A 26,818-nucleotide genomic window follows, 5' to 3' on the forward strand; every position below is an offset into this window, starting at 1 on the left:
TTAATTTTCTAAAATAAAAATAGATAAACTTTTAGGATTCTGGCAGGCAGGTGCAGAGACCTACTCATCCTGCAACTGCCCAATACCAGCCTGGTATGTAAGTTTCTTTGCCTATCAAAACTTCCACCGGACTTCCCTGGTAGTCCAGTGGTTAAGACACAGTGCTTCCAGTACAGGGGTGGCAGGTTTGATCCCTGGTCGGGGAACTAAGATCCCACATGCTGAGCAGCATGGCCAAAACAAACAAACAAAATTCCACTCTACAGTCTGGAGTGGCCTGCCTCTTTCTTCAGCCTGTCCTCCACCTTTGGGGGCGGAGGTGGGTAGGGGGGCCAGGTTCAGATTTCACATAGGCAACTCCTGAGGTTGTGACCCAATAGACACCCTCAAAAATGGATTAATTCAGGCACCACTGAACCCTGATAACTGAAGAACCCAGAGCTCAGGGACCTCTATACCTGGACACCCTTGTAAAACAGGAGTCAGCTTGGGGCACTTGGGTACCTCCAGATCTGTGGTGATTTAGTCGCTATGTCATGTCCAACTCTTATGACCCCACGGACTGTAGCCCTCCAGGCTTCTCTATCCCTGGGATATCTCAGGCAAGAATACGGAAGTGGGTTGCCATTTCCTTCTCCAGGGTATCTTCCCGACCCAGAGATCAAATTCAGGTCTTCTGCATTGCAGGCAGACTCTTTACCAACTGAGCCACCAGGGAAGCCCAGAACTTAGTGACCTCTGGACCTAGTCACTTCTGTAAAACAGGAGTCAGCTTGGGCACCTCCAGACCTGGACACTCTCAAATCCGAAGGCCGTCCTGAAGTTCACTCTCCTTCAGACATCCACCAACATCCTTCATTCAGCTCTGTACTCTGACATTCAGAACCTGGAACCCCAGGAAAGCAGAAACAGGCCTGGCTGCTGCATATTCTAGGGCAAGTCCAAGAACGAGGTGAGGCCTGGCACTAAAGAGCCACCCCCTCAAGAGGTGTGGGCCAATCAGGATGCTAGGCAGAGGGCTGGCCCAGAGGTAAGGTGGGCAGAAGCTTTCCTTTAGGGTGATTTTAACCTTGTGCACAATTGCTAGGGCAGTGAGGCTGTTATTTAGGGACAGAAACACAGGTGCAGTGATGGGGGTGCCCCTTAGAGAAACAGAGCATGACAGAGGTGATGCAGACAACAGGATCTATTGAGAAGGGAGTATTGGGACATCCGTGGATGGAAGAGGACAGGAAAAACATGCTATCAGAGCAGACGGGGTATCCAGCAGCATTTAAGGAGTCTAGTTCATGACAGTGAGGAAGGATTGGAAGGACATTGTGGGGAAAATAAAAACACTTGGGGTTATGGAGGAGAGAGAGGGTATAATAGGACAAAGCAGTTATGTCAAGACACAGGGCCCATGTCAGGAAAGACTGACTATATTGGGGCAGGTGGGCAGTTAAACTGGCTCAATGAGGACCTGTATGTGTGTCTCTTTAAGGAAGGAATGTATCTGTGGCTACACAACCCTATGTGGCAGTTTGTGAGTGAAAAGGCTAGAAGAGAGGATATTGAAGATTTATACAGTATGAGGCAAAGAAATTCATGGAGAGAGGAACTAGGGGAACCAAACCTACAACCTCAACTGAGCAGGAAAGCAGTCCTCTGAGCCTTAGCCTGTCTTGCCTATGGAAGAAGCCACCACAGATCTACAGAACCTTCCCAGACCCTAAGACACAGCCCAACTGCAGGATGTCCAGATGCTGGCTGAGAAGCCAGCAGCAGACAAGGACCCACAGGCTCCACAGATGTTGAAAATTCAGGGCAGCCTCTGGCTGAGGATCACACAGGCTCCTCTGCTGCCCCAGTCAGCTTTCCACCCCTGGCATCCTGGCTTGCCTCACCTCTCTCCAAATGCCCAGCACAGCCCCACCCACTGCAGCCCAGCCTCAGGGTGAACACTAGCTTCTGGGGAGCCCCTGTGCGAGTCAGAAGAGGTGCCCATTCACCTGGGCAACTGAAGCAGCTCCCATGCGCTCCCCTGCCAGGACAGGTCATGGGCAATGGGTACAAAACCGAAACAGCTCTAGGTGGCAGCCCTGCCCAACCACTGTCACTGACCCCCAGGTGCTTCTTCCTCCCCACCCCTCCCCACAACCTGCAAACCCAGAGAGCCACCCTCCAGGGAGACGTGATCTGAGCCCTGGTCAGCTCTCCCACCACCCTCTGCTTCAAGGCCTGTTCGGCCATCTGCACTTCCATCACCTTGTTCTTGATCGTTTTCCATTGCGGTTGTGGTCATGGACCAGGAGCAGGACTGGCAGGTTCAAGGGTCTCCAAGGCTTCCCACCCACCCCCTGTCCTTGAGAAGAACTCTTAGCCCTTCTAGTGACAGAGATAAGAGGCTGGGGCTCATGGTCTCCCCAAGGAAAGTGACACCCCACCTCCAAGGTGGCTGCAACACTCCTTTCAGTCACCCATTCCAGGATCTGGATCAAATAGCTTATGGCACTGTCTTAGCTCCTGAGGTGAGGGTTTTCTGCATTAGCAAGAGTGAAGGGAGGGAAGAGAAGAAAGTGCCTCGAGTGGGACTAATGCTGCTTGGCCTGGTTGGTCCTCCAGCTCTAGGCACGCATTCCAGTTGCCGGCCAGTATGGGAACTGCCTGCCAGCCTGCACTCAAATCCCGAGTCAAATCCCGAGTGCTGAAGCTAATGAACCTGACTTTGCCTCCGTTTCCCCAACTGTACAATGGCAGAACCCTCATAGATGCTGTGGGGATCAAGTGAGTTGACAGAGTTCACAGAGCCGTAGCAGCATATAATAACTACTGTGAAAGCGCTTGTTGTGAAAACGGCTGATTGCAGCGTGACAGACACAGCTGCCCCTCCTGCAGAGTGAAGGTGGTCGAGGCTTTCTCTCTGGTTTGATTTTTCCCCTTGGCATGACGATGCTCAGCAGCTCCACAACATAGCCAGCTCTGCACTTGCCTGAACACACCTGGGCTGGACTCAGAGGACCTCTCCTGGCAACAGAAACTGGCAAAAGAGGCCTCTCCCTGTGATGTAGAGAACCAACCAAGCCAGCAGGACTTCTGAACTACGGGGGCTTCACCCTAGAGTTCACAGCCAGTCTGTGTCCTCTTTTCCCGTCAGACATGCAGCCCTTCCCTGGAGAGGGACTCATTCGAGTTCTTACGTAGCAGCAGATATGCCACGGACCAGAAAACATGATCAGTTAGAGCGATGTGTCTCTTTATCTATACAAAGGAGAAATTATGACACGACGGGGCTGAGGACACAGCTGCAGGTATGAGACCGATTCAAGATCATCTGTAGAAAAATATATTAGCTACTCCTTAACAGAAACACGTAAGATCTCACTTATGTACCTCCCCTTGTGGAAAAAAAAAATTGTTAATTGGTAAAATACTTATACTGGGTTTTGTTTGTGCCAGACTCAATCATCCAACCTCTGGAAGAAAATTAGCACCCTCCTACTGCAAGTGACACTTGTCACATGTTCCCTCTCATGAGCTACAGTTTCAACCTAGCAAATTAGGGTCTTGTTTGTTTGTTTTTTTTTCATTTCTTTTCCTGTCTTAAAAAATTATTTTCTTGAAGTATAGTTGATTTACAATGTTGTATTAATGTTTTGGTTGTTGTTCAGTCGCTCAGTCATGTCTGACTCTTTGCGACCCCATGACTGCAGCATGCCAGGCTTCCCTGTCCATCACCAACTCCCAGAGCTTGCTCAAATTCATGTCCATCGAGTTGGTGATGCCATCCTCCATCATCCTCTTCACTCCCTCCAAGAGTTTGCTCAAACTCATGTCCACTGAGTCAATGAAGTCATCCAACCATCTCATCCTCCATTATCCCCTTCTCCTCCTGCCTTCAATCTTTCCCAGCATCAGGGTCTTTCCCAAGGAGTCGGCTCTTCGCATCAGGTGGCCGAAGTATTGAAGGTTCAGCTTCAGCATCAGTCAGTGAGATATATATATATATACATATATATTCTCTTTTGTATTCTTTCCCATTGTGGTTATCACAAGACATCGACCATAGTTCCCTGTGCTAATCAGTAGGATTTTGTTGTTTTTCCATTCTGTATGTAATAGTTTGCATCTGCTAACCCAAAATTTCCAATCCATCCCTCCCCAACCCCTTTTCCCTTGGCAACCACAAATGTGTTCTTTGTCTCTGTGAGTCTTGTTTCTGTTTCACAGATATGTTCATTTGTGTTATATTTCAAATTTCACATATAAGTGATATTATATGGTATTTGCCTTTCTCTTTCAGACTTACTTCACTTTGTATGATAATCTCTAGGTCCATCCATGTTGCTAGCATTATTTCATTCTTTCTTATGGCTGAGTAGTGTTCCACTGTATACATATATACAACTTCTTTATTCATTCATCTGTTATGGACATTTAGATTATTTCCTTATATTGGAAAGTTAAACCATGCTCTTATACTGGAAAAATCAAGATTGTTAAAATGGTCATACTCTCCAAACCAAACAAATGTTACTACAAATTAATTTGATCCCTATCAAATTACTCATGATGTTTTGCACAGAATTAGAACAAATAACCCTAATAAAATGACCATAAATGACCCAGAATTGCCAAAGCAGTTCTGAGGAAAAAGAACAAAGCTGGAGGCATAGCCCTTCTGGAAGTCACACAATACAACAAAGCTATAGTAATCAAAACAGCATGGTGTTGGCACAAAAAACAGACATATGGATCAATGGAACAGAATAGAGAGCTCAGAAATAAAGTCACATACCTACAGTCTATTAATCTTTGACAAAGGAGTCAGGAATATACCATGGAGAAAAGACAGTCTCTTCAGCAAGTGGTGCTGGGGCTGGACAGCCACTGTAAATCAATGAAGTTAGAGCATTCTCTCACACCATACACAAAAATAAACTCAAAACAGCTTAAAGACTTAAATAAAGGCAGGACACCATAAAACAGAGAACATAGGCAAAACATTCTCTGACGTAAATTGGAGCAATGTTTTCTTAGATCAGTCTATGAAGGCAATAGAAATAAAAGCAAAAATAAGCAAATGAGACATAAGCTTTTGCACAGCAAAGAAAACCATAAACAAAACTAAAAGACAATCTACAGACAGGGAGAAAATGCAAATCAATGCAACTGGCAAGGGCTTAATTTTCAAAATATACAAATAGCTCACGTAACTCAATAAGAATAAAACAAACAACCAAACAACCCAAACAAAAAATGGTCAAAAGACCAAAATAGACATTTCTCAAAGAAGACATACAGATGGCTAATAGGCACGTGAAAAGATGCTCAACATAGCTAACTATCAGAGAAATACAAATCTAAACTACAATGAGGAAGCATCACACACCAGTCAGAGTAGCCATTATTAAAGTCTACAAACAATAAACGCTGGAGAGGGTGTGAAACAAAGGGAACCCTCCTATACTGTTGGTGGGAACATAAATTGGTACAGCCACTATGGAAAACAGTATGGAGGTTTCTTAAAAAACTAAAAATAGAGTTACCATATGATCCAGCAATCCCACTCCTGGTCATATACTCAGACAAAACTCTAATTTGAAAACATACATGCACCCCTATGTTCATAGTGGCATTCTTTGCAATATCCAAGATATGGAAACAGCCTAAATGTCCACTGACATGTGAATAGCTAAAAAAGAAGCAATATATATACACACACAACAGAATACTACACACTCATAAAAAAGGGATGGAATAATACCATTTGGAGCAACATGGATGGACCTAGAGATTGTCAAACTAAGTGAAGTAATTCAGACAAAGACAACATATCATGTGACATCATTTATATGTGGAATCTAAAATATGATGCAAGTAAACTAATTTACAAAACAGAAAGAGACCCACAGACATAGAAAACAAACTTAGAGTTACCAAAGGGGAGAAGAGGTGGGGAAGGATAAATCAAGAGTTTGGTATTAGCATATAAAGCTGCTGCTGCTGCTGCTAAGTCATATCAGTCATGTCCGACTCTGTGCAACCCCACAGATGTCAGCCCACCAGGCTCCTCCGTCCCTGGGATTCTCTAGGCAAGAACACTGGAGTGTGTTGCCATTTCCTTACCAATGCATGAAAGTGAAAAGTGAAAGTGAAAGTGAAGTCATGTCCAACTCCTTGAGACACCATGGACTGTAGCCCACCAGGCTCCTCCGTCCATGGGAGTTCCCAGGCAAGAGTACTGGAGTGGGCTGCCATTGCCTTATCCGCATATACAAGCTACATACATAAAATAGATAAACAATAAGGTCTTACTTGTTATAATATATGTAATATATAATCTAGCACAGGGGACTCTATTCAATATCTTGTAATAACCTGTAATGGAAAAGAATATGAAAAAGAATACAAATATTATATATATAGGTATATATATAACTGTACCTCTTTGCTGCATAGCAGAAACTAACACCACAGGTTTCCCTGGTGGAACAGTGGTTAAGAATTCCCCTTGGGACACAGGTTTGATCCCTGGTTCAAGAAGATCCACTTGTCACAAGGCAACTAAACCAATGTGCCACAACTGCCGAGCTCACACACTAGAGCCGGCAAGACAGAACTACTGAGCCCACCTGCCTTACAGCCTGTGCTCCAAAACAAGAGAAGCCACTGCAGTGAGAAACCCACACACTAGAGAAAGCCCTCACACAGCACAGAGCCAGCAAACTATATAAATAAATAAATAAATTTTTTAAAGTAACACAACATTGTAAATCAACTACACCTCAAAGAAAAAAAGCTTTGTGAAAATTCCTAATGGTTGAGATGAATAACCGTATCAGTCTTTTTGCTTTCTCTTTAAAAAAAAATTATTATGGACCATCTTATACTGAAATCTAAAGAGAACACAGATATTTTGTGTTTTTATCCCCATAATTTATTCCCCGCAATGTATGATACTTTATGACCCAAACCCAAGCACCAGAACTGTAAGGTGGATTGACTACATTATTTAGGTTGAGGGTCAGTACCACAACCTAAGTATCACACACAGACACACACAGACACACACACACACACCTATTCTGCTCCCATTGCATTGGCCAGAATTTAATCACATGGCCTCTGACTTTCTCTCAGAGAACCTGGAAAATGCAGTCTTTACTATGAGTGGCCAAGTGCCTCAATAAAATGAGAATTTCAGGATTGGGGACCACGCATTTACCCTAGTCTAGAGGAATAAATACATCATGATATATGAAAACTGAACAAATACATCTGTGATTTTATGAAGATTGAGCATCAGTAATGAGAAGAAAAAAATTAAAATGGCAGTCGGAGAAAGTGCAATGGGATGGATCTGACCGACTTTCAATTAATCTAATGAAAAGCCAAGATGAAAGTGCATGTGACTACCACATTGAACACAAAACCTTGTGCTGGTCTGATTTTATCTGGCCTCGGGTGTTGTCTGTAAACAACATTCCATGACTCGATGTTGTGTTAGGAAAGATTTCTCCCTGTTAACACAAAACAAATGAAAAAGCTGAGGTGGACAAAATTCTTCTCTCCCCTCTGGTACATTTACAGAGTCCATGTACTTCTCAACATGTCCAGTTACAGCTGGAATTGCTATTATCTGTGTCGACTGAGAGGACTGAGAGTTACTCAGGTTTAAAGCTGGCTGCACTGTTCTTGAAACATATCTGGAGGGACTTCCCTGGTGGTCCAGTGGTTAGGACTCCAAGCTTCCACCGCAGCAGGCACAGGTTCAATTCCCGGTCAAGGAATGAAGATCCCACATGCTGAGCAGTGTGACCAAAATAAATAGATAAATAATTTTATTAATGTATCTGGAATATTCAATCAGTGTCTGTGTTTTTTAAATACAGGATGAATCATTTACAATCTGGGGTCAGGGAAACAGAGCTGTAGTCTTCACCTGGATGTGCAATATCCAAGCATTTAGCTTCTTACGCTCTAAAGAAAGAAATTTAGTCTTGCCTTTAATATCTCCTTTCTTTCAGAAATTACTACTCTTTACTAATTTGGGGGGGATTTATTGAGATATAATTCACAAAACTATAGATATTTCAAGTATACAGATTGGTAAGTTTTGACATATGTATACACCCATGAAACCATCACCACAATCAAGGAAATGAAAATATCCATCACCACCAAACAGAAAATAGCCCTTCCAGTAAAAGAAAAAATTAGAGGAAATATTTCCAAAATCATTTCATTAAGCCAGCATTATCATGATACTAAAATCAGAAAAAAAAATGTACCAAAGATTACAGATCAATATCTGTTATGAATATAGATATGAAAATTATCAAAGAAATAATAGAAAACCAAAAACAAAAGTATATAAATTGAATACAGCATCATCCACTGGGATTTCTCCCAAGAATACAAAGTTTGTTCAATATTAGAAAATCAATGTAATCCACTATATGAACTGTCTAAAAAAAGGAAAAGCACACGATCAATCGATACAAAAAAGGCGCTTGAGAAGAGTCCATATCCATTAAGATTAGAAACTCAAACCAGGACAGGAAACTTCCTCATCCTGATAATGTCTACAGAAAACCTATAGCTAACATCATATGTGGTGGTGAAAGTGCGAAAGCGTTCATCCCTCATATATGCAACAAGGCAAGGATGTTCTCTATGCCGCACCAGACTGGAAGTCCTAATTAGCACAATAAGTCAGAAAAAGGTGAGGGGGTGGCGAGGAAAGGGCATAGAGGACTTCACTGGTAGTCCAGTAGTAAAGAATTTGCCTGCCAATGCAGGAGACACAGGTTCAATCCTTGGTGCAGGAAGATTCCACATGCTGCAGAGCAACTAAGCTCACATGCCACAACTACTGAGCCCACATGCCACCACTACTGAAGCCTGTTCATCAAGAGCCCTTGCTCTGCAACAAGAGAAGCCACCTCAGTGAGAAGCCTGTGCACTACAACTAGAGAGTAGCGCTCGCTTGCCACAACTAGAGAAAGCTCTCATGCAGCAAAAAAGACCCAGTGCAGCCAGATAAATAAACTTTAAAAGGGCATACAAAAAGATATTAAAGCTACCTTATTTGCAGATGACATGATTCTCTATGTAGAGAAGCCCAAAGAATCTGAAAAAAAAAATTAAAATGAAATAAAAACTCCTAAAGTTGAGTTTAGCAAGATGCAAGTAGCAATATCAATATTCAAAAATCTACTGTATTTCCATATGCTTGCAGTAAACAATCAGAAACCAAAATTAAAAAGTGTCTTTAAAATACCATTTCCAGTAGCTCCCAAATAGGCAAGTAGTTGGGTGTAAATCTGAGACTTCCCAGGTGGCGCTAGTAGTAAAGAACTTGACTTCCAATGCAGGAGACACAAGAGATGCGGGTTTGATCCCTGGGTTGAGAAGATCCCCTGAAGTAGGAAACGGCAACTCACTCCAGTACTCTTGCCTGGAAAATCCCATGGACAGAGGAGCCTGGCAGGCTACAGTTCGTGGGGTCTCAAAGAGTCGGACACAACTGAGCACACACACATTGGGTGTAAACCTAATGTATCATGTGTATAAGTTGTGTGTGTAACTAGATGGCTGATAAAAAAAATAGAAGAACTAAACAAATAGAGAGTTTGCCCACAGTTGATAATTGGAAGGTTTGACACCTCTCTCAACTCATTCTGAAATTCTTATGGAATTCCTTAATATATATTTTTTATTGAAGATGGTTGATTTACAATGTTTCAGGTACACAGCAAGGTGATTCAGTTATACATATACACATATATTATTTTTGAGATTATGCAATTCCTAAAGACAAAAAAGATTTGTAGATCTAGACAAGCATAGTCAAAGCAATTCTGAAAATTAAGAATAAAGTTGGAGTACTCACATGACCCAACTTTAAGAATCATTATAAAGCTACATGAATAAGAGTACAGTACTGGCAAATGAATAAACACATAAGTCAACAGAACATAATAAGGACTGCAGATAGAGATCCACAATAAATACAGCCATTTTATTTAGAATGGAGTGCAAAGGTAATTTACCAAAGAAACAGAAACAGTTTCAAAGAAATAGAACAGTGTTAGGTTAATTGGATCACCATATGCAAAACAATGTCAACTAAAACTTCACATTTGAAACTCAATATAGAGCATAGATTTAAATGTAAATTGTATTATAAATCTATTAAACTTTAAGATTAAAACATAGGAGAAAATCTTCCTGACCCTGGTTAAGCAAGAGTCTTAGACATTATGCCAAAAGCACCTTCATAAAAAAAATAATTTAGATTCCATCCACATTAAAAAATTTGATCTGCAGTGCACACTATCAGAAAATGAAAAGATGAACTACAGAACCAGAGAAAATATTTGCAAATCATACATCTGACAAAGGACTTGTATCCAAAATATATAAATGACCCTCAAACTTAACTGTAATAAAAACAAAGCAATTATTTTAAAATGGGCAAAAGAGATGAACTGACCCTTCATCAAGGGGGATATATAGGTGTTAAGTAAACACACGAAAAGATGTTAATTCTCACAAACAGCAGCCGCCACTGCTGCAGAACCTGACTCAAATCGTTAAATGACCCCTCTCAAGGTACCTGAAACAACCCAAGACTCCTAGGCTTACATCACTCTTCCCTCAAGCGGCGCTTTTGCCCTCAAGGCACCTCGGGAATTGATCAATCACCTGAAAGAGTAGGAGGAGCCTGAACCCCTACAGACCAATCAGCAGCCACTTGAGTACTGGGTTCCCCAGCACACACAACCTCCAATCAGCCAATAGAAGTGGAACTACAGAGGCGGGGCCTGTCTGGTCTCCATGGTAATCCCTGGCAGGGCGGAGTGGGAAAGAGGCTCTATGTAGTCTTGGTAGTACCAAATCCAGGTGCCCTAAAGGAGGGAGTTGGGGGGGATTAGAAGAGGTAGGGAGAGAATTTATGGAGTGACAAGTGCCAGGAAGAAAGTTAGGAGGGATAGGGGAGAATCAGGCGGAAGGAGAGTTTCATGAGCGGGCAGAGAGGGTTTATTAAGAAGAGAAGTATTTAGAGACAGTTACCAGTTTAGCAGAACAGGGGGGTTGTGTAATTAAGAGGAAGAAGGAGTTTAAAGCTGGTTTCAGAGGTAGAAAGAAGACGTTAGGAGGACGCAAGGCAGGTCTTTATAAGGGACAGAGAAGAAGCTATGAGTGGATAAGAAGAGACTTCGAGTTTACAGTTGCTTAAAGAAGGTCTTGAAGGAGCCAAGTGAGAGGATACGGGCGTGGGGGATAGATGAGGGGAGGAGTTTACAGGTGAACAATAATGGGTCATAACCGGACCATGATAGATGCTTAGGGGCAAAAGAGTGATATTATTATAAAAGGGACAAGCAGAGAGCTATTAAAGACATTAAAGTATTATAGGGTGAAAGTCTTTAAGGGGACAATGGAGGTTTTACACATGAAAAGTGAATGTATTAGTGCTGAGTGAGGGTCTTCTTAGACGGCTGGTTTATAGGGACAAAGAGAAGGTTGCTTGGGGGACAATGAGGGTGTTTATGGAAACAAAGTATTACAGTGGGTCAGTTGAGGTACAAGGAGGTCAAGTGAGAGTCCTCAGAGTCAGAAAGGACTTTAGGGGGACAGTGGAAGGGGTCAAGTGAGACATGCTGTAGAGAGCAGCAAGGCAGTTGTAGAAGACAGGGAGTAGCTTACAGGAGATAGAGAAAATGTTACAGAGAACAGAGGGGTTATAGGGCATGGGGGTGCGGAGAAGAGAGGGTCTGGGAGTTACAGGGTAAATGGATTTATTAAAATGGATAGTAAGGTTGGAGGGAATACAGTGTGAGTTAGAGGGAGTCAGTGAGTCTTTTAAAGAGTGTCAGTGAAGATTTTACAGGAATCAAGGACAATCAAGGAAGGAAGTTACAGGGAATGGTGGGGTCCAGAAGCCATACTGAGCCATAACCCACTCCCTCTCCCCAGGCATTTGAAATTATGGCTGAGAAGCCCCCCAAGGACTACCTCCTGCTGGCGATCGTGACCTATCTCCTGTGCTGTCCTTTAGGCACTGCAGCCTTGTACTATTCTTCCAAGGTGGGAATGTGCATCGTGTCAGTCCTCACCCTCCCCTCTCTCTCCCTCCTGGCCCTGTGTGTGTGCTAGTTGCTCAGTCGTGTCCAGCTCTTCCCAACCCCATGGTCTGTAGCCCACCGGGCTCCTCTGTCCACGGAATTCTCCAGACAAGAATACAGGGGTGGGTAGCCATTCCCTTCTCCAGGGGATCTTCCTAATCCAGGGATCAAACCTGGGTCTCCTGCATTGCAGGCAGATTCATTACCATCTGAGCCACCAGGGAAGCCCTGACCCTGGATAAATTTCATCCATATTCTCCATCCTGTTGGCTCAGACCCCACCCTTGCAGTGCCTTCACCCCTCCAATAACCCTTTTAAGCCCATCTCTTCCTGTTCTGTCTCTCCTATCAAACTCAGACAAGGAGCTACAACCGTAGGAATGACCGAGCCTTGGCAGTCAAGTTCTCCCACAAAGCCTACAGTTATTCAGTGGCGGGAATTGTTATGGCATGCATCACTGCTATCGTTGTCTGGATTATATTTGCAATAGCCACTTTTAAACGGTAACCTCATCGCCGGCTCATGAAGAAAACCACAAAAATATACAACAGTATTACTTATCAAGGCTCTAAGTATCCATTTGGGCCAGTGTCTGGCGTGCCAGGTGTTCTAACTTGAATCACCTTGAGGTGGTTGATGGGAGAAGGAAGTGGTAACTCAGGCAGCCTGTTGGACCGAGCTCAAACCAACCCTGGGACCCTGCCAAGGGGGTGGGGCTCATGGGAGACATGTAGGGCTCTGTTTCTCCAGGCAACCTCCCCTCCTACCCAAATACATGCCACAAACCTGTTTATGTCAACCAAGGGCCTTGACTGAGCTGCCTGACTTTGGGAATACTGCAGTCAACTTCAGATCAAATCCCCACCCTCTCAGAACTTATAAACCAAGGAGGGAAGACATATCACCAGATAGTGACCATCCACATTAGAACTATCTGTAATTGGGGAAATCCAGTGGTGGGTATTGGAGGCTGAACCTAATCTGCGCCTAATCTGGGGTACTTGTGGTCTACCAGAAAATGAGAGAGTCAAGCAGCTGTGAGTGAACTGACTAGAATTCAGGCCAGGTAGGAATGTAGAGAGTTTCCATAACAGCTATGGTTGCCTCCTCTCCCCACCAACACCATGTGATTTAGGCATCATTCAACAATACTTTATGAGCACCTACTATGTCTCGGCCACTAACCGGGAAAGCAACAGAGCAAAATAAATCAGACCTCTTTCTAATGGAGCTTATGCTCTAGTGAGAAGAAAACCATAAACAAATAGCCCTCTAAATAAACAAGGTAATTACAGGGACTGTAAATACTATGGAGAAAAATATCACAGGGTAATAAGCTAAAGCAATGCCAGTACTGGTCCACCGACTGTTAGTGTTAAGTACACAAGACAGGTGCAGAAATTGCCAGTTTAGTTCAATTCAGTCACTCAGTCATGTCCGACTCCTCGTGACCCCATGGACTGCAGCATGCCAGGTGTCACTGGCCATCACCAGTAATCGCCAGTAGGCACGTTGAAAGTGAAAATGTTAGTTGTTCAGGCCTGTCTGACTCTTTGTGACACCCATGGACTGTAGCCCACCAGGCTCCTCTGTCCATGGGATTCTCCACTCAAGAGTACTAGAGTGGGTTGCCAGTCCCTTCTCCAGGGAATCTTCCCAACCCAGGAATTGAACCAGTGTCTCCTGCATTGCAGGCAGATTATCTACTTTCTGAACCACCAGGGAAGCCATACGTTCAAACTTACAGCAATTTGACATTGTCATGGCATCCAAGTATAAGATCAAGAGTCTTATTTCAATTAAAAATTAAAAAATAAAAATAAAGAGTCTTGTCTGGTTGAACCAAGTGTAGGCCAGAGTATGGGTGCAGCGGCCTTGGTCTGGGAGCACCGGGGCAAGGAGTGGGTGGCCTGGCATGTTGGGCTGGGAGGAGCTGAGCGGGTCTGCATAGGGCGAGAGGCCCGGCTAGAGCCGGAGCCCCGGTGGCAAAGCAGCTGTGTCCCTCACGATGAAAGGTCTAGGGATACCTCTCTCTCCTTTGTATAGTTGATAGTTTAGGCAGTGAAGAAATGGCTTACAGTGTCAAAACCTTTCTGCGGGACCCTGCCAGGGGAATCAAAACCTCCACCTGGGGAATTTATACCATCTCAAAGCTAGATGCTCAAATTCAACAAAAGAGAGAGGAGCAGTGTCCAAGAAGGTCAAGCAGTGTCCTGGCTCAGAGAAGAGCCCAGAGCACTGAGGGGAAGCAGGAGAGTGAACCACATGTTGTTAGGAGAATTTTTCAGTGCTGCACTTGGAATGGTGGAGTTTCCTGGTTCAATCTCCTCTTGTTTCATCAAGTGTTTATTCCTGTGCTTCAGTCAGTAGTGGCCCGGATTATTGGTGATCCCATCACTACATGGGGTTATTTGGTCATGGATGGAGATTTTCCCTGGATCAACTTTCAGAGCTTTCTCGGTGCACTCCCTCTTTGCACTCACCAAAGTCATAAGTTCAATTTGGTGCCATGATATAGCTGACCTGGCATCAGAGGTATCAGGAAGGAAGCCTCCCACATTCCCTAGGGTAGCAAAATAATTGCTGACATGCTCTTCAGCCTTTCGCTGCAGGCTCTCTTCTTCCTCCAGGGGATGTCTGTGAGTCTCTTTCCCATCCAGCTGGTTAGTCTGGTTAGTCTTCTGCATATGTCTCTTTTCTACTCACTACTCACAGTCCATGGAATTCTCCAGGCCAGAATACTGGAGTGGGTAGCCTTTCCCTTCTCCAGGGGATCTTCCCAATGCAGGGATTGAACCTAGGTCTCCTGCTTTGCAGGAGGATTCTTTACCAGTTGAGCCACAAGGGAAACCCAAGAATACTGGATATCCCTTCTCCAGCAGATCTTCCTGACCCAGAAATCGAACCGGGGTCTCCTGCAGATTCTTTACCAACTGAACTATCAAGGAAGCTCTACTCACTATACTGCTTCAGTGGATGGTTCAATAAAGGAATTGAAATGCACCAGCGGTTGTCAAACACAGAAAGGAATTGGCCTTACTTTGGATTTGGTTTGCCCCTGGCTTTACTCACAGCATGGCAGTCCTCCAACATTGTCAGTGGCTGCCTCTTCTCTGTCCTCTTCCCTTTATTCCTTATCAGCACCAATGAAGCAAAGATCCCTGGCAAAGCATACCCCTTCCAATTGCACCTCTTCTCCTTAGTAATTTTCTTAAGCAGCAGACTCTTCCACAAGATGGGTGAACCTGCAGTAATTTCCACTTCTGCAGAGTTTCTTCACCATACCCATCTCTTGCCCGAACTGAAGGCTGCTGCAGGCCCCTGAGTCCATCACCCTCCATCTGGAGGAGATGGGAGGGATCGGAAGGACGGACGCCATGGCAGCTCTTTTCCTGGTTCACCTCCATCCCCTCCCAGGGAAGGCGGGGCCCACCATGCCAAAGGCCCTAGACACATTCCCTTCTCTCTGAGGAATCCAGACTTTTGTCTCTGGTGCACATAAGGCAGAATCTTCCTGACACCACTGTGGACTTTAAACACTGGTGAGTCTGAAAGGACCTCAGGTTTTTCTGCAGCTCTTCTCTAACACTTGCCAGCCTCGTGACTGATTTGAATACTCTTTCTCCTTGTGCCATTTCCCCTTCCACTTACCCTTCCTGCCTCCCACCACCCTTGGATGAATGGATTTTTGTGATTCTGGCTGCTGTATATTATGGATCTATTATTTTTGTTTTTCTGTGATGCACATATATTGGCTGTGGGAGGGACAGGAGGCTCTGCTGCTCCGGGTTACTCTCTTTATAGCCATCACTGTCTTTTTTCTTTAACTCAAGTTAGATTTTGGTCTCTTGCTCCACTGCAAAAAAAAAAGGAGAAACAAGCCTGAAGAGATGGGACAGGGAGAAAGACTGCACAGCCACATTTGCTGGGTTTTGAGGAGTGATTTTCTTTCTTCCCCTTGAAGGAGAAAAGCTTTTTTCACTGGTGCATTTAAAGCTCACTTGACGATAGGGAGGTACCAATTTTGGACAAGTGCCACTGCAACATGGAATGCTCAGAGAATCTGACTGTTGGCCACTGCCGGTTCTGTCTGGTATTTCAAAGAAATATTGGGTGCTGCAAATAGGAACTGAACGGGTAAACTTATTAAACCCATTAAACCTGAAAAAAAAACAAAAAGTACAGCCCCAAAGGATCAATCCATGACAGACTGGAGAAGATAGCAAAAACAGATCCTATACTACAATCACAAATAGTTTGAGATGCAATGGGCTAGCGGGCACTGAGGTCTAGAAAGTATATTGTTTTGGGTCATGCTAGTGGCTGTAGTAAATATACTAGCTCACAAAATAGAAGTATATTTCACATTCCCAGAACCTCAAATTTGGGCATTTCAAGTGACCCACAAATAATTCAGGGATCCCATCTCCTTCTATTTGGTAATTCCACCATCCCCAGAGGACCGAGTCCTTTGAATTCAGGTAGAAGTAGACAGTGAGATCCCCAACTTGATTTTTTAAAATCCCTGGCCTACAAGTGAGCACTTGTACATTGTTGGTGAGAAGGTAAACTTGGACAACCACTATGGAAAAAAGAATGGAGGACCCTCAAAAGTATAATTTATAGATTAATTATGATTGTCTATCAAGTGATGCAACAATTTCACTTTGGGGCATATGTCCAAAAGAAAGAAAATCACTGCTTCAAAGACATATCTGTTCGCCCTTGATCACTGCAGCATTATTGACAACAGGCAAGATAAGGAAACAACTCAAGTGTCTGATAAAAGACGAATGTCATCCACATAAAGAAGATGTGATACATGTACAGAAAGGAATATCATTAAGCCGTGAGAAACATGAAATTCTGCCAATTAAGACAACACAGATGGACCTTGAGGGAACTGCCATAAATGAAACAGGTCAAACAGAGAAAGATTAATACTGTATGATACCACTTACATATGTAATTTTTTAAAATATATTCCCATAGAAACTAAAAGTAGAATGATGGTTGCCAGGGGCTGGAAAGTGGGAGGGAAAGTACAAGCTGGTAAAAACTTTTTAAAAAGTAGAAAATTTCAGTTACAAGGTGAATAAGGTTTGAGGGTCTAATATATAACATTGTAACTACCATTAACAATACTATACTGTGAACTTAAAACTTGCTAAGAAAATAAGTCTTAAGCATTCAACACCCCCACCCAAAAAAATAAAGAGGTAACTGTGTGAGCTAGCAGATGTGTTAATTAATTTGATTGTGGTAATAATTTCTCTAAAGATATGATACAAATGAATAATCATAACAAAACAGAAACAGAGTCATAGATACAAATAGTTGCCAAAAGGAGGATAAGTGGAACAGATGAGGGAGATTAAGGGATCCAAACTTCCAGTTAAAAAATAAGTGAATCACATTTATGTACATCGTGGGGAATATAGTCAGTAGTAATGAAATATCTTTGTATGGTGACTGATGAAACTAGACTTATCACAATGATTATTTTGTAATGTATAGAAGTATCAAATCACTATATTGTGCACCAGGCATAAGTCAATTATGCTTCAAACAAACTCATAAAAGAGATCAGATTTGTGGTGACCAAAGGATGGGAGTGGGGGAGGAGGAATTGGATGAAAGTGGCAAAAGGTACAAACTTCCAGTTATAAGACAAATCACTACTAGAATATTATGTACAATGTGATAATATAATCAATACTGCTGTAAGTTCTATACATAAATTGTTAAAACAGTAAATCCTAAATCCTAAGAGTAAATCATCACAAGGCAAAGAAATTTTTTTTCTGTTATTTTGTATCTGTATGAGATGATGGATGTTCACTAGATTTATTGTGGTGATCATTTCATGACATAGGTAAGTCCTATCATCATGCTGTACACCTTAAACCTATGCAGTGCTATATGTCAATTATATCTCAATAAAAATGGAAGGAAAAACACACACATACATATATATTCCTAAAATTGGTAACATGCATTTAGAAGATCACAAGGTACAATATCAACAAGCAAAAATCTAAGATATTAGCAAATGCTAGCAATGAAAAATAAGAATGCATACCTTTTTAAAATACCATTTTAAATAGTTAAAAAAAAACTAGTAGAGTGTATATCTAAGAGATTATGTGTATGCACTGTCTATTTAAAAAACAGCAGCTGATGAAAGAAATAAAAGAAGACTTAAAAGTGTTCCCACAATCGTTAGTTGAAAGGGTCATCTCTCAAGTAGATATGAAATTCTAACACTATTCCTATTAAAAGACCAACAAAATTTGTAGATCTAGACAAGTATATTCAAAACAATTATGAAAAATAAGAATAAAGTTATAGAACTCATGTTACCCAATTTTAAGAATCATTACAAAGGTACATTAATAAGACAGTGTGGTATTGGCAAACAGATAAATACATAGGTCAACAGAATAAGGAATGCAGAAAGAGGCACACAATAAATATGGTCAATTTATTTTAAAAAGAAATCCAAAAGTAATTTATGAAAAAAATGGGTATTCATGGTGTTTAATTGGATCACTATAACCAAAATATAATTAATCTCAATGAAAACCTCATATCTTATACAGATATACTCAATACAGACCATAGAGCTAAATGTACATTGTAAATCTAACACTTAGAAGAAAACATAGGAAAAAATCCTCCTGAGTTAAGCAAAGAGTTCTTAGACATGATACCAAAAACACCTCCATAAAAGAAAAAAAGTAACTTAGACTCCCTCAAAATTAAAAACTTTGCTCTGCAATGGACACTGTTAGAAAATAAAAAGATTAAGCTACAGACCCAAAGAAAATACTTTCAAATCACATATTTGATATCTGGATTCAAAATATATATGACCCTCAAACCTAACTGTAATTAAAAAAAAAAAAAACAACTGTTTTTTAATGGTAGAAAGACCTGAACTGACACTACGTCAAAGGGGATGTACAGGTGGCAAATAAGCATGTGAAAAGCTGTTCATTCTTGCAAAGATCACCCTCCACCTGCCACTGCTACATGATCCCTCTCAAGGTGTTTGAAGCAACCTAAGACTCCTAGGCTCATATCACTCTTGCACCAAGCGGTGTCTCTCCCTTCCTGGGACTGATCACTCATCAGAGAGACTGGGAGGAGCCTGAGCTCCTTCCGATGAGAATTCAGCCAGATGAGAATTGGATTCCTCAACCCTAACACACAACCTCCAATCAGTCATAGAAGTAGAATGATAGAATATTCTAGGATAGGAGGTGGGGCCTATCCGGTCTCCATGGTAATCCCTGGCAGACTGGAGTGAGGGACAGGCCCTATGTTACCTTAGTGGTGTCAGATCCGTATGCCCTAATGGAGGTGAGGGGGGCAGGGAGAGAATTTATGGGGTGACAGGAGGGAGAACGAGAGCTAGAGGGAGTGGGGAATGAAGGGGCAAGGAGGGCTTCATTAGAGGGCAGAGAGGGTATAGAGAATTATTCAAGGATTTTGGGGAACTGGAAGGTTGTAATTAGTGGAGGGAGAAGAATTCAAAAGATCACCAAGCTCATTTTAGAGGCAGAGAGAAGGTGTTAAGAGGAACTGGTCAGGTCTTTAAGAGTGGACAGAGAAGAGGCTATGAGTGGACAAGGAGAGGACTTGGAGTTTATATTTGCTCAAATAACATCTTAGAGAAGCCAAGTGAGAGCATATGGGGGTGGGGGAAAGGGAGGAATTTTTAGATGAACAATAAGGGTCATAACAGGACCAAGACAGATGCTTAGGGTCAAAATGAGTGGTATTATTATAAAAGGGACAAGCAGAGGCCTATTAAAGACATTAGAAGTATCATAGGGTGAGAGCTTTTAGGGGGACAATGGAGGTTTTACATATGAAAAGTGTGTTAGTGTTGAGTGAGGGTCTTCATAGTAGGGTGGTTTATAGGGACAAAGAGAAGGCTGCTTGGGGGACAATAAGGGTGTTAATGGAAACAAACTGTAACAATGGGTCAGCTGAGGTACAGGGAGGTCAAGTGAGAGTTCTCAGAATCAGTAGGGACTTTAGGGGAACAGTGGGAGGGGTCAAGTGAGACATGCTGTAGAGAGGAGCAAAGTAGTCAGATGGAGAAAATGTTACAAAGAACAGAGAGAGGTTATAGGGCATGGGGGTGGGGAGAAGAGAGGGTCTGGGAGTTATGGCGTAAAGGTATGTGTTAGAGTGGGTAATAAGGTTTGAAGGAAAATGGTGTGAGTTGGAGTCAGTGAGACTTTTAAAGAGTGTCAGTGAAGATTTTATAGGAATCAAGGACAGTCAAGGAAGGAAGTTACAGGGAATGGCAGGGTCCAGAAGCCATGCTGAGCTATCACTCACTCCCTGTCCCCAGGAATCTGAAAGTGTGTCTGACGAGGCCCCCAGTGACCACCTCTTGCTGGCGATCTTGGCCTATCTCCTGTGCTGTCCTTTAGGCACTGCAGCCTTGTACTATTCTTCCCAGGTGGGCATGTGCATCGTGTCAGTCCTCACCCTCCCCTCTCTCTCCCTCCTGGCCCTGACCCTGAAATCAATTTCATCCATGTTCTCCATCCTGTTGGCTCAGACCCCACCCTGAGTCCTTGCAGCACCTTCATCCCCACCCCCACCCCCCGCAATAACCCTTTTAAACCCATCTATGCCTGTTCTGTCTCTCCTCCCAAACTCAGACAAGGCGCCACAACCGTAGGAATGAACGAGCCTTGGCAGCCGAGACCTCCCACAAAGTCTTCAGTTTTGCACTGGCAGGAATTATTATGGCATGCATCGCTGCTCTCAACAGCTGGATTATATTAATAACAGCCATTTTTCAACGGTGACCTAATCTCCAACTCATGAAGAAAACCACCATAATATACAACAGTTATTAACCTAGGCTCTCAGTATCCACATGCGCCAATATCTGGTGTGCCAGGTGTTTTGACCTGAAGCACTTTGGGGTGGCTGACGGAGGAAGGAAGTGATAACTCTGGCCAGAGCTCAAGACCAACCCTGGGACCCTGCCGAGGGGTGGGGGTCATGGGAGACAGTGTAGCACACTGTTTCCCCAGGGCAGTCTCTGCTTCTGCCCAAACACACACCACAAACCCATTTATGTCAGCTAAGGGTCTTGACTGAACTACCTGACTTTGGGGATACAGCAGTCAACTTCAGATCAAATCCCCACCCTCTCAGAACTTATAAATCAGGGGGGGAAGACATATCACCAGATATTGACCATCCACAGTGGACCTATCTGTAATCAGAGAAATCTAGTAGGGGATAAAGGAGGCTGGACCTAATCTGGGTACTTGTTGTCTATCAGAAAACTCGGGAATCAAGCATCTGTGAGTGAACTGGCTAGAATTCAAGTCAGGATTGTAGAGAGCTTCCATAACAGTTATGGTTGCCTCGTCCTTTTTCCACCAACACCATTGCTTGTGATTTAGCCATCATTCAACAATGCTTCCTGAGCGCCTACTATTTACCAGGCATGACAACAGGAACTAGGAATGCAAAAGAACAAAAGAAATCAGACCCCTTTCTGATGGAGCTTACAGACAGAGCTTTAAATAAACAAGATAGCTACAGGGAATGTAAATGCTATGGAGAAAAATAACACGGTGTGATAAGCGAGAGCGGTGCCAGCACCGGTCCACTGACTGTTAATGTTAATTACAACAAGCTAGGCAGAAATTTACAGTAGGTGCATGGAAATTTACAGCAATTTGACAGTGTCATGGCCTCCAAGTATAAGATAAAGAGTTTTGTCCTCTTGAACAAAGTATTACCCAAAAGGATCAATACATGACAGACTGGGGACGTAAAAAACAGATCCAATGCCACAACCAAAACTAGTTTGAGATGCACTGGGCTAGTGGGCACCAAGGTCTAGAAAGTATACTGTTTAGAGTCATGCTAGAGGCTGTAACAAATAAACCCCCTCAAATCAATAGCTTACAAGATACAAGTTTATTTCACATTATCACAACCTCAAAATGTGGGCATTTCAAGTGACCCACATATAGTTCACAAATCCCATCTCCTTCTGCTTGGTGATTCCACCATCTCCAGAGGGCTCAGAGTCCTTTGAACTCAGGTAGAAGAAGACAATAAGACATTTGCTTTTTAATTTTATTTATTTTTGCCTGTGCTGTATCTTCACTGTTGCACATGGGCTCTCTCTACTTGTGGTACGTGGGCTTTTCATTGCAGTGGCTTTTCTTGTTGCAGAGTAGGGTCTCTAGGGCATGCAGCCTTCAATAGTTGTAACGCACAGGCTTAGATGCCCTGTGGCTTGTGGGATCTTCCTGGACCAGGGATAGAACCCATGTCCCCGATCTTGGCAGGTGGATTCTTAACCATTTGACCACCATAGAAGTCCTCCACTGGCTTTTTAAAATCCCTGGCCTGAAAGTGAACACTTGTACACTGCTGGTGGGAATATGAACTTGGACAACCACTATAGAACACAGGATTGAGGACCCTCAAAAATATAATTTAAATATTAACTATGATTGTCTAGCATATGATGCAGCAATTTCACTTTTCAGCATATGTACAAAAGAAATAAAACCACTGCTTCAAAAAGATATCTGCTCTCCCTTGATCATTGCAGCGTTCATCACAATAGGCAAGATAAGGAAACAACTCAAGTGTCTGACAATGGATGAATGGACAAAGAAGATGTATTATATGTACAGAAATGAATATTATTAAGCCTTGAGAAATATTAAATTCTGCCAATTAAGACAACACAAATGGACCTTGAGGGAATTACTATAAGTGAAGTAGGTCAAATCAGAAAAATAGAAATACTGTATGATATCACTTATATATAGAATATTAAAAAAAAATAGAAACTGAAAACAGAATGAAGGTTGTCAGGGGCTGGAAGGTGGGGGACAAGCTGGTAAAAAAAAAATAGAAAATTTCAGTTATAAGGTGAATTTGGTCTGAAGGTCTAATATATAACATTGTAACTATGGTTAACAATACTGCATTTTGTACTTAAAAATATGCTAGGAAAGTAAATCTTAAGCATTCAACACTCCCCCAAAACAATCAAGAGGTAGCTTTGTGCGCTGATAGATGTGTTAACTAATTTGATTATGGTAATAATTTTACTACCAACATGATACAAATGAACAATCATAATGAAACAGAAAAAGAATCATACATACAGAAGGGGGTGGGGGAATAAGTGGAATAGGTAAGGGAAAACTAAGAGGTACAAAGTCCTAGCTAAAAAATAAATGAATCACATTTATGTACAGCATGGGGAATATAGTCAGTAATAACGTAATATTTTTTATGGTGATGGATGATAACTAGACATCACAGTGGTTTTATTGTTCTGTATAGAAATATCAAATCAGGATATTGTGCACCAGGGATAGGTCAACTATACTTTAAACAAGCTCATAATAAAAATAAAATAAAGGAAACCAGATTTGTGGTGACCAAAGGAAGGGAATAGGGGAGGGGGTATTGGATGAAAGTGGTAAAAGGTATGAACTTCCAGTTACAAGACAAATAATTACTGGGATATAATGTTGCTGCTGCTGTTCAGTCGCTCAGTCATCCGACCCTCTGTGACCCCACGGACTGCAGCACACCAGTCTCCTCTGTCCTTCACTATCTCCCAAACCTTGCTCAAATTCATGTCCATTGAACCGGTGATGCCATCCAACCACCTTATCCTCTGTCATCCCCTTCTCCTCTTGCCTTCAGTCTTTCCCAGCAGCAGGGTCTTTTCCAATGAGTCAGCTCTTCGCATCAGGTGGCCAAAGTATTGGAGCTTCAGTTTCAGCATCAGTTCTTCCAATGAATATTCAGGGTTGATTTCCTTTAGGATTGATTGGCTTGATCTCCTTGCTGTTCAAGGGACTCTCAAGAGCCTTCCCCAGCACCATAATTCAAAAGCATCAATTCTTCAGAATTCAGCCTTCTTCGTGGTCCAACTCGCACATTCGGTACGTGACTCCTGGAAAAATTATACATTTGACTATCCAAATCTTTGTCAGCAAAGTAATGTCTCTGCCTTTTAATACGCTGTCTAGGTTTGTCATAGCTTTCCTTCCAAGGAGCAAGCATCTTTTAATTTCATGGCTGCAGTCACTGTCCACAGTGATTTTGGAGCCCAAAAAAATAAAATCTGTCACTGCTTCCATTTTTTCCCCTTCTCTGTGCCATGAAGTGATGGGACCAGATGCCATGATCATAGTTTTCCAAATGTTGAGTTTCAAACTAGCTTTTTCACTCTCCTCTTTCACCCTTATCAAGACACTTTTTAGTTCCTCTTCACTTTCTGCCATTAGAGTGGTATCATCTGCATGTCTGAGGTTGCTGATATTTCTCCTGGCAGTCTTGATTCCAGCTTGTGATTCATCCAGCCCAGTATTTTTCATGATGTACTCTGTATATAACTTAAATAAGCAGGGTGACAATATACAGCCTTGACATAGTCCTTTCCCAATTTTGAACCAGTTTTCCCATGTCCGGTTCTAAATGTTGCTTCTTGACCTGCATACAGATTTCTCAGAAGACAGGTAAGGTGGTCTGGTACTCTTATGTCTTTAAGAATTTTCCAGTTTGTTGTGATCCACACAGTCAAAGGCTTTCAGGTAGTCAATGAAGCAGAAGTATGTTTTTCTGGAACTTCCTTGCTTTCTCCATGATTCAACAAATGTTGGCAAATTGACCTCTGGTTCCTCTGTCTTTTCAAAACCCAGCTTGTACATATGGAGGTTCTCAGTTCACATACTGCTGAAGCCTAGTTTGAAGGATTTTGAACATAACCTTGCTAGCATGTGAAATGAACACAGTTGTACAAGTAGTTTGAACATCCTTTAGCACTAGCCTTCTTTGGGACTGGAGTGAAAACTGACTCTTTCCTGTCCACTGGTTGAGTTTTCCAAATTTGTTGACATATTGAGTGCAGCACTTTAACAGCATCCTCTTTCAGGATTTTAAATAACTCAGCTGGAATCCTGTCATCTCCACTAGCTTTGTTTGTAGTAATGCTTACTAAGGCTCACTTGACTTCACACTCCAAGATGTCCAGCTCTAGGTGAGTGACCACACCATCGTGGTTATCCAGGTCATTAAGACTTTTCTTGTATCAGTTCAATCACTCAGTCGTGTCTGACTCTTTGTGACCCCACGGACTGCAGCACACCAGGCCTCCCTGTCCATCACCAACTCCTGGAGTTTACTCAGACTCATGCCCATTGAGTCGGTGATGCCATTCAACCATTTCATCCTCTGTTGTCCCCTTCTCCTCCCACCTTCAATCCTTCCCAGCATCAGGGTCTTTTCCAGTGAGTCAGTTCTTCACATCAGGTGGCCAAAGTATTGGAGTTCAGCTTCAGCATCAGTCCTTCCAATGAATATTCAAGACTGATCTTTAGGATGGACTGGTTCAATCTCCTTGCTGTCCAAGGGACTCTCAAGAGTCTTCTCCAACACCACAGTTCAAAAGCATCAATTCTTCACTGCTCAGCTTTCTTTGTAGTCCAACTCTCACATCCATACAAAACTATTGGAAAAACCATAGCTTTGACTAGATGGACCCTCAAGGCACTCCTAGAATTGATCAGTCACCAGAGAGAGTAGGAAGAGGCTGAGCTCCTTCAGACCAATCAGCAGCCACCTGAGTATTGGCTTACCCTAGTCATCACACACAACCTCCAATCAGCCAATAGAAGTAGAAAGATAGACTAGGAGGCGGGGCCTGCCTGGTCTCCACGGTGATCTCTGGATAGTGAAGGAAAGGCTCTATGTAGCCTTGGTAGTACCAGATCCAGTTGCTATAATGGGGTGTTTGAAGGGGCAAGGAGAGAATTTATGGGGTGACAGATGGGAGGAAAAGAGTTAGAGAGGGTGGGGGGAATAAAGGGAGGAAGTTTCATAAGGGGACAGAGACAGTTTTATAAGTAAAGAAGTATCTAGAGGGAGCACAAGTTTAGGAAAACAGGGAGGTTGTAATTAGTGGTGGGAAAAGGAGTTCAAAGGATCACCAAGTTGGTTTCAGAGGTAGAAGGTTTCAGTGGGGGACAGGGCAAGTCTTTATAAAGAGATAGAGAAGAGGCTGTAAGTGGAAATGGAGGGAACTTTAGTTCACAGTTGGTTAAATAACAGAGGAGCCAAGTGAGAAGTTATGGTGTGAGGGGGAGAAGGGAGAAGTTTAAGGATGAAAAATAAGGGTCATGACAGATTCACAAGGACAAAATGAGTGGTATTATTATAAAAGGGACAATGAAATGAAATGTTAGTTGCTCAGTCATGTCCGACTCTTTGCAATCCCATGGGCTGTAGACTGCCAGGTTCCTCTATCTATGGGATTCTCCAGGCAAGAATATTGGAGTGGGTTGCCATACTCTTCTCCAGGGGATCTTCCCGACCCAGGGATCAAACCTGCATCTCTTACGTCTCCTGCATTGCAGGCAGATTCTTTACTGTCTGAGCCAGCAGGGAAGCTATAAAGGGGACAAGCAGAAAATTATTAAAGACATTAGAAGTATTATAGAGACTTCCCTGGTGGTCCAGCGGCTAAGACTCCTTGCTCCAAACGCAGTGGGCCTGGGTTCGATCCCTGGTCAAGGAACAAGATCCCACATGCTGCAACCAAAAATCTGAAGTGTCAAAACTAAGACCCAGCACAGCCAAACAAATAAATGTTTTTAAAAAGACATTCAAAGTATTA

At 42.7% G+C, this 26,818-nt stretch overlaps 2 pseudogenes across 1 annotated transcript in view; one reads left to right on the forward strand and one right to left on the reverse strand.

Moving 5' to 3' along the window:
* The window catches only part of LOC122688028, a 73,404-nt pseudogene that overhangs the window by 18,229 nt on the left and 28,357 nt on the right, over window positions 1-26,818 (reverse strand). The window lies entirely within an intron of this gene.
* LOC122688036 lies at window positions 14,187-15,320 on the forward strand (annotated as a pseudogene).

The sequence above is a fragment of the Cervus elaphus genome, chromosome 4 (assembly GCF_910594005.1).
Source record: "Cervus elaphus chromosome 4, mCerEla1.1, whole genome shotgun sequence".
NCBI classification, from domain to species: domain Eukaryota; kingdom Metazoa; phylum Chordata; class Mammalia; order Artiodactyla; family Cervidae; genus Cervus; species Cervus elaphus.